At 37.9% G+C, this 13,459-nt stretch overlaps 1 long non-coding RNA gene across 1 annotated transcript in view; it reads left to right on the plus strand.

The window, feature by feature from the left end:
* LOC140685773 (uncharacterized) overlaps positions 1-13,054 on the plus strand; it is a 292,798-nt gene extending 279,744 nt beyond the window's left edge. The window contains exon 5 of the long non-coding RNA XR_012059196.1: positions 12,924-13,054. This is a non-coding gene — a long non-coding RNA (uncharacterized lncRNA). The remainder of the gene's footprint in view (positions 1-12,923) is intronic.
* Positions 13,055-13,459: the final 405 nt, after the last annotated feature.

The raw sequence follows: 13,459 nt of genomic DNA on the forward strand, positions 1-13,459 counted from the left end.
GTGTTTCCAGTTCCTGTGGAGCTACATGTTCCTGCATTTAAACAGTAGATTGGACATAAGCATTGACAGTGTGGTCTTGTGAAGATAAAGAAACAGAACTTGAGTCACTTCAGTTGCCTCACTCCATGTGCCCATTCCTTTGTGTTTAAATTTGAAACAATGATATGCAGAGCAAACCGCGAGCCACAATATTTTTCTATGGCAAGTGCAAATTGTAGTGTATGCACAAAAGCTTTTATAAAATTACAGTGGTATCTTTAAATGGAAGTTTCTTGTTTATGAATTAATTCTTTGTTTTGAACAATGGAACAGGCCAAGGAAATAATGACTATTACTGAAAGTAATGTTGTCATAAGGAAAAAGGGAGTATTTAAAAGACGACCCAGTCCAGGTGCCAGATACACTATGCATGCCACTGTTGTACGCAGTCTCACTGGGTTAGAGGAAAGAAGGCAGTAAGTGAATGTGTTCAGTCTGCCATTTTGAACTAGAAGCCTAGGCACTGTGATTAAAAGGAGAATTCAAGAGGTTAAATAACTTCCAAAAAGCAACAGAAGTCGTTAGTGGAACTTGCCTCCCGCTTCCATTACTTTTAGCCAAACTGGTCTTTGCACATTGTGTGCACCCTCTCCCAGCTCTGCGAGTCGTCCTGGGCTGAGCACAGGTCCCATTCCTCTTGTTGCAACTGCTCAGACAGCTTTAGTCCAGACTCGTCCCAACTCTCACCTAGCACTTTTCACATTGCACCTGTGTTTCGCTTCTGCTTAGACTGCAGGCTCTGTAAGAGCGGGGACTGCATCTGAAGGATCCCTCCATCCCTGGCGGCACAGAGCCTGTTTACTGTAGGCTCCCAGGGGTGCTTGCTGATGGTTGTGGCAAGATTGCTGAGAAGGGCTAGTCCTCAGCGGTGACCTCCTTTGAAGGCCATTTGAAAAACATGGCCAATTCATTTGGAAATGAGATAAAAAGTGAATTCTGAAATCTAAGTGCTTTTTATGTCTTATTCAAAAGTCAAGTATGATGATAAAGCAATGACATTTCCTGCTCACTTAGTTTATACACTGGCTCTACAGGAATTTCCAAAAGGGTGACTACAGATGTGTTCTGTGCTAAGACAGGGTCACCTGCATGAGCATGTAGCCTCCTTCAGAGGGACTGCTCGGAAGGATGGTAATTATTGGGTCTGCTAGTTTTGTTGCCTGAATTTTCTGAGGTAATACCATTTTCTTAAAGCACTCAGTCACACTGAAGGCATTGGTTCAATTTGAATTTCATTATCAGAGATTAAAGGAGAACCTGATTTGCTAAAAGAGTAACAGTTTTGCTCCCTCTCTTTTTAGGAGAAAGTCATTGTTGTAATCAGATACCTTCTGTTCTGAAGTTGAGCAAAAAAAAAATATATATATATATTGCTCAATTCAACTCCAGAGAGAAATAGAACAAGGTAGGGTAGCTGTGGCTGACAAGAGAATATTAGTTTATGTCATTAAGGTCTGCTCCCCACATTTTTATTTTAAAATCCAGACAGACATTTTAACAGATTGAGGATGTGGTGGGAGAAGAGAGAGCTGTAAGAATTCAGTCTCAAACAAAAAGACCTTTCATTTGGAAAGATAAGACTGTGTTTGGATAAAATCGAAGTTTATCAAGTCAAGGATAAGCTGAGGCTTGTTTAACAAACACACATACTAGATATTCATAAGTGGTAAGTTTAGAATAAATAAAAAGGAATTATAATTTCAACAGAGGAAAGTGAATACACTTCTGGAACCCATTAGCCTAAGAGGTGGTACTGGCAAAAAATACAAGTAGACTTCAGAGGTTCAATTCATTCCTGCATGACAGGTATAACATAATTATCCAGGGTGGCCAGGGTGACTGGCCACTTCCCTGACCTCCAAGGCTGATAGCAAATGTGACATCCCAGCCCTCTAGGACTCACTCTTGGAGTCCTTATTACAGACAATCTCCTGGGCTGTAAGGACCAAGGGGACGTCCCAGGGGCATGATTCTGATGTTCTCAAGTTTCATCTTACTGGGCTAAATATTAACTTTCAGCCTGAAGTGTCTGTCACCAAGTCATCTGTCTTGGTAAATGCTGTTGGGGTCCCAGCATTGTGAGGAGGCAATGAATCTTCCCTGCTGACAGTGAGAATATCCACACCCAGCTGCCATAGAGATCTCTGCTTCCCACAGTGTTTATGACAGTAAATTAGGCTATGGAGTTCACCAAAGGTTGTTTACATAACCCCTGATACCTGGTATATTTGTCAGCTCCACTCCATGGTCTGTGACTTTTGTAAAACCATAAAATGTTTAAAATATAAGGCTACAGATAATAAAGAAAATTATCAGAGCACTTTATAAAAGCTCATACTAGTTTATTTGGATGTTTCCTTTCCTCCTTTTTCTCCTTGGTCCTCTCATTATCTCTCCCTTTTTCAACTCTTCTTTGTTAGTTTCAATTCCATACCCAAATAGGGTCGCTGGGGCTCTCCCTTTAAGCCGTTCATTGGACCCTCCACTTGCTTCCCTAAGTAACCATTTTCATAGGAAGGTCATCCACACTAATTGGCTACATGTGCAGGTGATTTCTGACTCTATAGATCCCACTGTAACTTTTATTCTGCTTGCCTTGTTGCTTTCTTCTTAGCTTTATGGGTCCATTTACCTTATAAATTTAGTCTTCAGCAGAAATTCCTGTATTATAAGACCTGGTTGCAAAATAGAGAGATTGTTCTACAAAACAATCTCTGTAGAGTGTCGTTCCAATCAAAATAGAAACTTTGGGGGGATTTATTTTGCAATTCTTATTTATTGCATGTATTTCTCAAAACACTTTTGGAACATCTGTGTATAGCCCTCACTGGTGGTAAATTTGTCCTTTGACATGGGGATCTGATTTTTAAGAGTCAAAGTTATCTGGTTTAGATTCAGTAAATCTGGTGGTTAATTAACCCTTACAGATTTAGGTAGTTCTAATCCTTATACAGATATTATCTCTGTCAAGCTAAATTTTATTTTCTTATGCAGCTTATCCCTTTGTATAATTGAGCAGCTACTTTGTTCTCAGAACTGCAGAAGAGTTGCTGGTATTGAGCTGAATGATACACAGATAATGTTATTGAAATAAATGCTTAGTGTCAAGGAATTTTTTTTCCTTGATTCTAACAATCCATTGTATTCACTTTTGTGGTTTTGATCAGGTCAGGACTAATTTATGGATTGTGAAACTTTAAATTTGGTGGTCATTTCCTGTGCTTGTTGTTTTTTTAATGGAGTGGAAGAAAATAGAAGAGAATGTGTATAATATTTTTTCCAGCATTATTGAGATATAGTTGAAATAGAAGAGAATAGAATAGTACAGAATAGATAGGATTCTGGTTCTTCTTAGGATAATGAGAAATGTAGAAAGCTATATGATAACCTTGCTCCTATTCTATTAATGAGAAAATACTGAATAATCAACAAAGTAATAATTTTCTTAAAACCATCATAGAGTTGAGGCAACAAAGCAACCAGGAGAACTGAATTTCAGAAGTGCAGGTCTCTCCGAGAAGGAGAACAAACACAGGGACAATTTCACCTTTGACATAACATGGGAAGAAGTTGCTGCCATGAAAGGAAAGAAGAAGACAGCTAAGAATTTTGATGAATTCTTATAGGTTGAGCACAGATTTGTATGATAGCTTAGAATGGCTGGGAGCACTGACACAAGGGAATCTCCACTCATTAGGGTTCTCAAAAGAAAGACTGGGGACAGGGCAGGATCCAGGCGATGGGTTCTCAGTGGTAGGGATCAACTGCTGATCCACAGATGTAAAGCACTGCTAACGTCCCTAGATCGTTCTCATACTGAAGGAAAGGTCTTAAGATGCTGAACAAAGGGCTTGAAGCCCTCTTGGATCCAGGATTCTGCACTGATACAAAGCGGATATCTTCTGCTACTGAGAAGAGACAAGAAATTTTCTACTGCCAATGCCCTGCCTCCACTACCACCACATGGACACAGGGCAGAGTGGCTGCCATCGTGAGGTTTTGAAAGGAATCCTAAAAATCCTCAATTCCCAAGGCCATGGTACACAGGACCTGCCTAAGACTGATTCTGGATCAGGAGAACCAAGAACTCCCCCTCTGAGTCTAGCACCAAATAAGAAGCAGCAGCTGTCTTCTGCTGGAGTTGGTCAGAAGCATGGAGACAGATGTGTCTGTGGCGCAGAGTTGCAGGGGCTGCTGAAAGCAGAGAGTGAAGCAAGAACACTGAGGAAAACTCCTCAGCATTCCTTACTCCACACTAAGCACAAGGTAACAGTAACCCACTGCTGGAGGAATTTGAGTCTGTGATGCACCAAAGGTAACTATAGCAATATGATAACCCAGATCAGTTAGATTGAATCAACTTCCCATACTAATGGCCTGACAGAAGAAGAAACACACCCATTTCTGCATGTAAATTTTTTAACTCTACCTATATTGTTCTGAACAATAAAAATTGCAAAAACTTTAAAGAGCAGGAAAAAATAACTTGTCATGAGATCAATAATAGAGATGATTTAGATGTTCGAACCATCAAATTTGTATTTTAAGATAGCTGTGATTAATATTTATTAAACATATTAGCCATTGGGAAGATGTAGACAACATGCAAGAATAGATTGAGACTTTGAGTAAAGTGCTGAAAACTGTATATAAAAAAAGAGTTTACAAGCAGATGGGATACAGTGAAAGAAATAAAATGAGTGAACTTGAAGTTTGGACAGCAGAAATCATCCAAACTTAAACACAAAAAAGAAAAGCAAGCAGGGGCAGGAGTGGGAGGAGAACAGAGCATCCAAGAATCATGGGGCAGTATCAGAAGTCTGACATACGTATAATTGGAATCCCAGATGGAGAAGAAATGAACAAAGCAGATGAAATATTTGAAAAAGATCATGGCCCAAACTTTAATAAAAATGTAATAAACCAAAGATCCCCAAACTCAGTAAATCCCTAAGCAGGATTATTTGCCTTCCCCAACACCTCACACCTCAACACATCATATTCAAATTGCTGAAAACTAAAGATGAAGAAAATATCTTGAGGGCAGCTAGAGAAAGAGTACATTTTATAAGTTGCAGATGTCATAAGCCATAATTTTACTAAAAGTAAAATTAAAACAGAGGTATAACTAAGGACTCAATAATGGAGGTAAAATGAGCACAAAATAATCAGAAAGCAAGAAAAGAGGGCAAAAAGCTATGAAGAACAGATGAGACAAATAGCAAACAACTAGCAAGATGACAGATTTTTGTCCAGCCATATGAATAATCAGATCAAATATAAATGGTCTACACACTCCAGTTGAAAAGCTGTGCTTCTATATATATGGATACCAAATTATCATGTTATATATCTCAAATTTACACAATGTTATATGTCAGTTATATTTCAGTAAACATTGGGGGAAAAAGAAAAGCAGTGATGGTCAAGTTGGGTAAAAAGCCAGATAAATCTATATAGTATTTATGAGAAATCTACTTTAAATAGAGATGTAGCTAGGTGGGAGTGTAAGTGTGGAAAAAGATATACCACACAAACTTTAATCAAAAGAAAGTCAGAGTAGCTGTGTTAATATCAGACAAAACAGACTTCAAAGGAACATTACATTATTATAAAGTAGTCATTTAATCAAAAAGACATAAAAGTTCAGAAAGTGTATACACTTGGCAGAATTTTGAAATACATAAAGCAAGAACTTTCAGAAATTAATGGAGAAATAAACAAGCCCACATTTATAGATAGAGAACATAATACTCTCACTCAGTAACTGATAGAAAAAGTAGACAGAAAATTAGTGGGGCTGCGGAAGACCAAAACCATACCACCAACCATCAGCAGATTGATACTTACAGAACACTTCCCCCACCAATACATATTCTTTTCAAATGCATATGGAACATTCATAAAGATGCACTACTTCCTGGGCCATGGAACAAAACTCAACAAATTTCAAAGAATTGAAATTATGCAGAGTATGTTCTTTTGATAAAAATCAATTTAAGCTAGAAACAATGACAGAAACTTATTGGAGACAGTATTGTAAAATACTCAAATGTTCTAAAATTAAATAGCATATTTCTACGCCATCTGTGTATCAAGAAATCACAAGGGAAATTAGAAAATATTCTGAGTTAAATGAAAATGAATACAGTATATAAAAATTTGTGTGATGCAGCTATGGCAATACTTAGAGGGAAATGCATAACAGAAAAGAATAGCGTAGAAAATACCAGTGCATTTCAAGGATTCTAAGTAGGAACCACATGTATTGCAATTAATACCAGGCCAACTACCGAGCCACATGGGAGATAATTTGTTTGAAAGAGACATGACAAAGATACATACTGAGTATGAATGAGTTTTTAATTTATTGCTTATTGTTTTCTCATTTGGTTTTGTGATATGACAGCCAGTTTGATTATCAATATAACAGGACGGTTAAAGTGTATTGTTTAGTTTTTTTATTACTATAGCCCATAGTTTTGAAACTAAGTGAGAAATTACTTTTCTCAGCTCTAAGCAAGAGTGTGGAGACTTTCAATCAAATTTCAGTTGTGAACTTTCAGTGAATTTTTTAGAAAGGAAGTTTAAAATATGACATTTTCTGAGTTTGCAACAATTGTGCCGTTTAATAACAAAGAGTATAGATTGCTCAGTAAAAGATATTGATTTTTTTATTAGAAGAAAAAATAATATTCATGTTCAATTTCAACTCCTGGGTATAAAGTGTAATGATATTGGTAAAATCATTGACCCTATTCTAAAAAATTTCTTATAGTGAAGTTTATTGAAAAAATAATTTTATCAAGTGCTGAAAACACAATGAGAATAACAGAATCCAGTGTATTTTTGTTATGAAAGTTCAAACCTTCAAAATTAAGAGATTAAAATCTACTCGGCAACACAGTATGACAAATTTGTTGATAAAAATTCTCAAATATTTTTGTTGGGAAAAAAATTATTGCAACATTTTCTGCAACGTTTTTCAACCACTAAGCCTTTGTTATTACCATATTTAATAGTCTATAGTATTAATATATAGTGTGGCAAAGAGAAAATTGTTACTATAATTGCTGGAAAATTTGTTTTTCCATTATGTATTGATGCTGTGTGTACCTTTATTTTATCTTATATAATCTTTACTGTTGAAGAATATTTCACAGCAATGTTTATTACATACTCAAGTTTGGATTCTAGAATCCAGTCTAATGAATGTCCTGATATTTGTGAGATAATTGTGGCAAGACAATTTTATAGCAGATTTGTTCAGTTGTATAAATTTTACCTAGATTAGAATAAATTTAGCCTAGATTTGAATTTCTTCCTAGACTCAGGAAGAAAAATTGCTAGTCAACATAAATTGACCTGAAAAAACTACAAAATAATTACAGGTGATAAGGCTGAAAATATATTGGAAAGTATATAGGAGTTAGTAAAATGGTTAGAGTTTATTAATAATGGTTCCATTCCAAAACACTTAAGAATACTTCATAAATCTGGGGAATCTCGAACATTTCTGCTAATTGTCATGGATATATTTAAAAATACATTGAATTGTTTTTAATTTATTGAAAGGCTTTTTACTAGGTAACTGGGTTTTGGAAATATTTTGTTCAGAAATTGTAGTTAAACATTGTTATTTACAATATCACTCTGAAAGTCCTTGATTTTTGGAAGAGAAAGTACGAAGCAGGGCACAGAAACTCACAAATGAGATTCACATTTTCAGTTATAAAAGAATCTCTCTTGGAAAATATTTCTACAGATGTCATATGGGTAACAAGTTTGGCTACTTAACTGATATTTTTAGCGTTCTTAACAAATTTAATTTAAAACTGCATGGAAAACCAATGCTATATTTCAACATGTCAGATGTATTCAAGAAGTTCCAAAAGATGTTGTTATGGCAAGGAAGATTCAAAAATAATCACCCTAGTTGCTATGTTTTCCCAACATTGCTGTAACATATTGAGAAGAATGTTATTAATGAAGCCAATTTGAATAAAATAAATTTAGAGGTATTGTTACTTTTCAATTCTGTGTCTCAAAACTTTAATCATTACTTTCCAAAAAAGAAATTCAAAACATTAGAGAAAAATGTTTTCTTTACAGATCTTGAATTAATAATTTATTTAAACTTGGTCAATCAAAAAAAAATTTATTGTGTCTCAGCTCTATACCAAAGACTATTTATAACATAGAATTTCTCATTATTTTTGGTTAAGATTACAGGAGAATTTCTACTGCTAAATAGAAAAAGTTACTAGAAATTTCTTGTGCTGTTACATTTCCTTCAGCATCCTCTGCATTACACATGGAGAAATCTGACCCGGGACCCAAATGTCCCAGGGTAGTGGGACAGTCTTGGGCAGTGGTCTTTGAGGAGTGGTGAGGTTGGGAATTCTATGTTCTAGTTCCAATTTTTTCATTAAGTAGTTGTGGGGCAATAGGGAAAGTAATTATTTATTTGCTATGCTTCTGCATTTTAAACATGAGGTGATTGGATTATAAGATCTCTAAGGCCTCCATCAGCTGTGAGTCACCAAATCACATCAGTTTTTGAAAATCCAGGCATGGAACTGAACTACAGAGGGGCTGGGGCCCCAACCAGAAAGACTCTTCGACATTGTAGGGGATGCCAGACTGATTTAAAATACACAGCGCCTACCTCAGGTGGCTTTCTCTCGAGTGGATGTGGCCAGCATGAAAATAACCATGGTGTGTAATAAATGCTGCTGTCATGGTACACATTCTCCTCAAAGAGAAATTAGAAGCCAATGCTTTAACATAATTGATAGAACTCTACATGCTTCTAATGTTTTCTGCATATATTACTTGGCTTGGCACAATATATATCAAATAAATGGATTCTGCCTTTGTTAAATTTTTTGCATGGCTCTGTATTCAAAAAGCCTAGTCTTCGTTACCAGTTAGACCTCTCCTCTGGGCTCCAGATTCATATGCCTGTCTGTCTACTTTATGTAGCAATGTACATGCTGGAGTTTTTCCCTTCTCTTGGTCTGTACGCCGGTCGCGCAGTGTGATAGAGTTGTCAGAACACTGGATTATGGATCAACAAACATGGGTTTTAGTCTGAGTCACCTCATCTCAAGTTTTCTCATCTATAAAACAGAGAAAATAAGCCCTGTTTATCCATTGAAATGAACATTTTTGCCAAGATCAAATAGGTATGGAGGTATTTGGTAAAATGTAAAGTATTCTACAGATGTAAGGGATTGTTATTATTTCTAAATATGAATATGCAAAGAAATACAGGCTGAAGAAGCTAGGACTTTAACTTGCAGCTCCTCTGAACTAGACCTAGAACTCATGGTGAGCACCAGAGGTGCCTTTGGCTTTGCTCTTTATGTAGCCGAAGGGAATGATTCATGAGCTGCTGTTATGGGACTTATATATGTAGCACCACCTGGGTGTGTGGTCAACGGTGCCAAAGTTATTTGGTCACCGGAATTTCAGAGAAACGCCTGGAGCACATCACTAGTACTTGGTGGGTGGTTATAGTAAACGTCTTTCTGAAGGACTGGGAGAGTAGATTCGATGCTCATGTCTGCTAGAGACCCTGTTGAAAGTGAATGAGTGAAAGTTACAGCGTGCTTTCAGCAGGCCTGGGAGAAGCATGGCTTCTAGTCTGCAGCAGAGGGTCCACTCCATTCCCAAAGCCCCCATGCAGGCCTGTCTTTGCCATCCATTATTGGGATGGTTGGTTTCCTTTTCGGCTGCTCCTAATTGGCTGTGAATTCCTTGAGGGCAGGGATGACTTTTAGCCATCTTTCAATTTCCAGCTCTTGAGACCTACAAGTGCAGAGTATGTGCCCAAAAACCCCTTTTGTGACTATTTGGAGGACTAAAAAGAAAAAGAAGAGAAAATGATGGCTAAGAGTAGGTTCGTGGTCTTGCAGAGCGGGAGAGCTGTGACCAGACGGTTAGTAAGTGACAGGCTATATGTGAGGATAGAAACTTCAGAGAAGGCTTCTTTGAGAAGACGACACTTGAACTGCATCTTGAAGGAGGTGGAGGCCAGGGCCAGGGGAAGAACAGAGGAATGATGGTTTGAATGTTCTGTAATGCTACATGCGTAAGAGGCTTAAATATTTCAAGGTGCTTTCGCATCCATTATCTCAGTTCTCACAGAAATTCAAATGTGAAGAGGATAATCCTTAGGGCCACATTCATAGATCAGGAAAACAAACCCCAAATAGCTCTAAGGACTTGATTAACACACAGGCTGGAGGGAAGACCAGAATTAGAACTCTCCTAACTTTAATATTTTTTACTGTTCACCCTAGAACGTACTGCTTTATGTGCAGGTGGGGAAGCTTCCACTCTGGATCCCAGACCATTCTTTGAGTGCACCGAACAGTGAATTTGAAGGAGTTTCCAGAAGTAATTATTAACTGGGTAGGAAAATGAACTGTTTGTCCAAGTTTGGGATGGAGAGACTTATTTGGTAGCTGGTGCTTTATTTATAAACAAAAGGAATTCGTTGCTTACAATGTAGATATCAGGGATAGTAAAGACAAAAGAGTCTAAGTCACGGTGACATAAACAAGCCTAGTGGGTGTGGAGAGCAGAGCTGAATTGACCAATTGTTGTGCAGTATCTGAAACTTAAAAAAAAGAAGAAATCCTTTTGGATTTTGAAAAAAAAAATCCTCAAACTTCCTTCTGCAGGGCTCTTCTCTGTTCCCTTCATTTCTAAACTTGTGAACATTTAAAGAAAAATCAAATCCATATGCTTTGGGATTAACAACATTTAAATCGTAAAGCAGCATGACATAAGAACCGTTTGATGTCCAAGGGGCAGTGTGCCTTTGGTCGTCTAAATGAAAGTATGTTTGTAAGATACAACTCCAAAATGTTCAAGCACTATGTACGTTCTAAATGATCACGGACTTTCTCAAGTTAAATCTGTGATCTGGAAGCAAGTCATTTCAATTCTCTGGACCCCAGCATTCTCATCTGCAGACTAGGGTTCACTCGATCACCTCTGTGTTCCTTCCTAGCTGTGATGTTGTGTGGTTCTGGCCCTGTGGCTATTTCTGGCTCACAAGCACAGAGAGACTGCCTGGGTTCCTGCTCTGGCTCTGCCACGGATGAACTCTAAGTGGTTTAGTCTCGTTGGCTTCAGTTTCTTTATTTATAAAAATGCAATGATAGAACCTACCTCATAGTGTTGTGAGTTAACACAGGCAGAACGCTGAGATCTGGGTGGAGGACACAGAAAGCGTTAAATATGAAAGCTAGTATTGCACACTGGCCGCCTTTTCGCTTTGATGACAGTGAAACTAGCTAACGTTGACTGAGTGCTGCCCTTCTAGGCAGGTGCTACACCCTTGCCTATACTGTCTTGTTCAGCCCTTACAACCCTACATGGGAGTTAATATTTTCTCTCTTGTAGGTGAGGAGACTGAGGCTTAAAGCAGCTTGCTCCTGATGTGCTTATATGTGGAATATAAAGAATGATACAAATGAACTTATTTACAGTCAAAATAGACTCACAGACGACATAGAAAACAAACTTATGGTTACCAAAGGGGAAAAGGGGGGAGGGATAAAATAGGAGTTTGGGATTAACATACATTACTACATATAAAATAGATAAACAACAAGGACCTACTGTGTAGCATAGGGAACTGTATTCAATATCTTATAATAACCTATAAATGGAGAAGAATCCATTATATATTCTTTTTTTCACCTGAAAAAGAATATATATATGTATAACTGAATCACTTTGCTTTACACCTGAAACCGAACTAACACAGCATTATAAATCAGCTATATGTCAATTAAAAAAAAAAAGATTGTTCCAAAGCATACATCTAGGAAGTGGCAAACCCGGGAATTAAAGCCACTGTCTGGATGTCAGAGAAGGAGTTTTCAACCTCTATCAGCTGCCTCCTCCTTCTAACTACCATGTCCAGGTAGAACCCAAGGCTATATCCAGGGCTGGAAGTAGGGATTTCTGTAATTTGAAAACCTCCTCTGGACTAGGGCCAGAAAATATGATTCAGAAAGTAGCACACACCAATCTGTAGTACTCATTCACATTATTATATCCTCAGTTGTTCTAATTCATTCATCTCATAAGTCACTTTCTGCTTTTAACATCAGCTTATTGATTATTTCTGTGTTTCTGCTGATTTTTTTTTTAACCCCAGCAATTTACTACCCTCCAGTTAAATTCAACTAGCAACTCAAGGATATACTACTCTGGATAAAGAAGAACATTACAGAATTTTTTTAAATGATAGCAAAATCAAAAACAAGCAAACAAAACCCACCACACAATCTTAAGTAAATAAAAGTATATGCATGGTATGTCTCCTATGCTCCTGCTGAAAACAGACATAGTTTTTTGTGTCTGTATATTTCTTAACTAGACATAAACAAAACCATTCTGTGCGTGTCTTAAGGAAGTGGGAATGGAGGCATGAGCAGACACCTCAGCCTTTCTCTGCAGCCTCATCTCATGCCATTCTCTTCTCTCTTTGGACTTTAGTCACACTGACATTCTTTCAGTCCCATAAACTCATCAGTCTCCTTTCTGCCGCAGGACTTCTGTGCATGCTTCATCAGCTCCCCTCTCCCCAAATCTCTCGCCTTTGCTCTTTGCCTTACTAATTTCTATTAATTTTCCAAAGTGCAGTTCCAACTGCCCTTATTCACACTTTCATAGCACCTGTATAATTAATGGTTTAATGTTGATGCACATGCTGGAAGGTAAGCTCCTTGAAGACTGGAACCTTCTTTTCTGTTATTTTCACCATTATATTCACTGTGACAAGTGCAGTAATTTGTATGCTCCATAGTGAATGAAAACTCATAGGTTTTTAACAGGTAAATATTATATTTTACTCCTAGAACCTGGTGCAACTCAAGCGTCAGTGCTGGAATGATGACTGGGAGAGAGTTTGAGCTTGGAGTCCAGGAATCTGCCTCTTTAACATTAATCCCATTTGGACCACGTTGGCAGACAGTACCTTGAGCACCATGGTAAAGTGGAGAGAACATATGTTTCAGAGTCAAGATCTGATTTTAAATCCCATTCATTCACTAATTTAAGAAGTATTTTGAGTGCAGACACTGTACTGGAAGCTGAAGAGACAGCAGCAAACTGCCTCAGAGTGTGCCTGTCTTCAAGGACTTTATATTTTGCTGGAGGAGAGACAAGTGAAACGCTTGGAATGTGTGATGAGAAGGGGAAGCAAGGGGTGCTCTGGGGACCCAGCACTGGGAGGACACCTGACGTCATCTGGGTGGTCTGGGAGGCTTCCTGAGGAAGTGAGGGCTAAACTGAGACCCCTTGGAGGAGGTCAGCTGTAGAGCAGTTCAGTGGGGCTGGGGCACATCAGGAGGCATGGCTGATGGTGCCAATTGGGGGGACAGAATGGGCAGAG

Source organism: Vicugna pacos, chromosome 15, assembly GCF_048564905.1.
Source record: "Vicugna pacos chromosome 15, VicPac4, whole genome shotgun sequence".
In the NCBI taxonomy this organism is placed as follows: Eukaryota; Metazoa; Chordata; class Mammalia; order Artiodactyla; family Camelidae; genus Vicugna; species Vicugna pacos.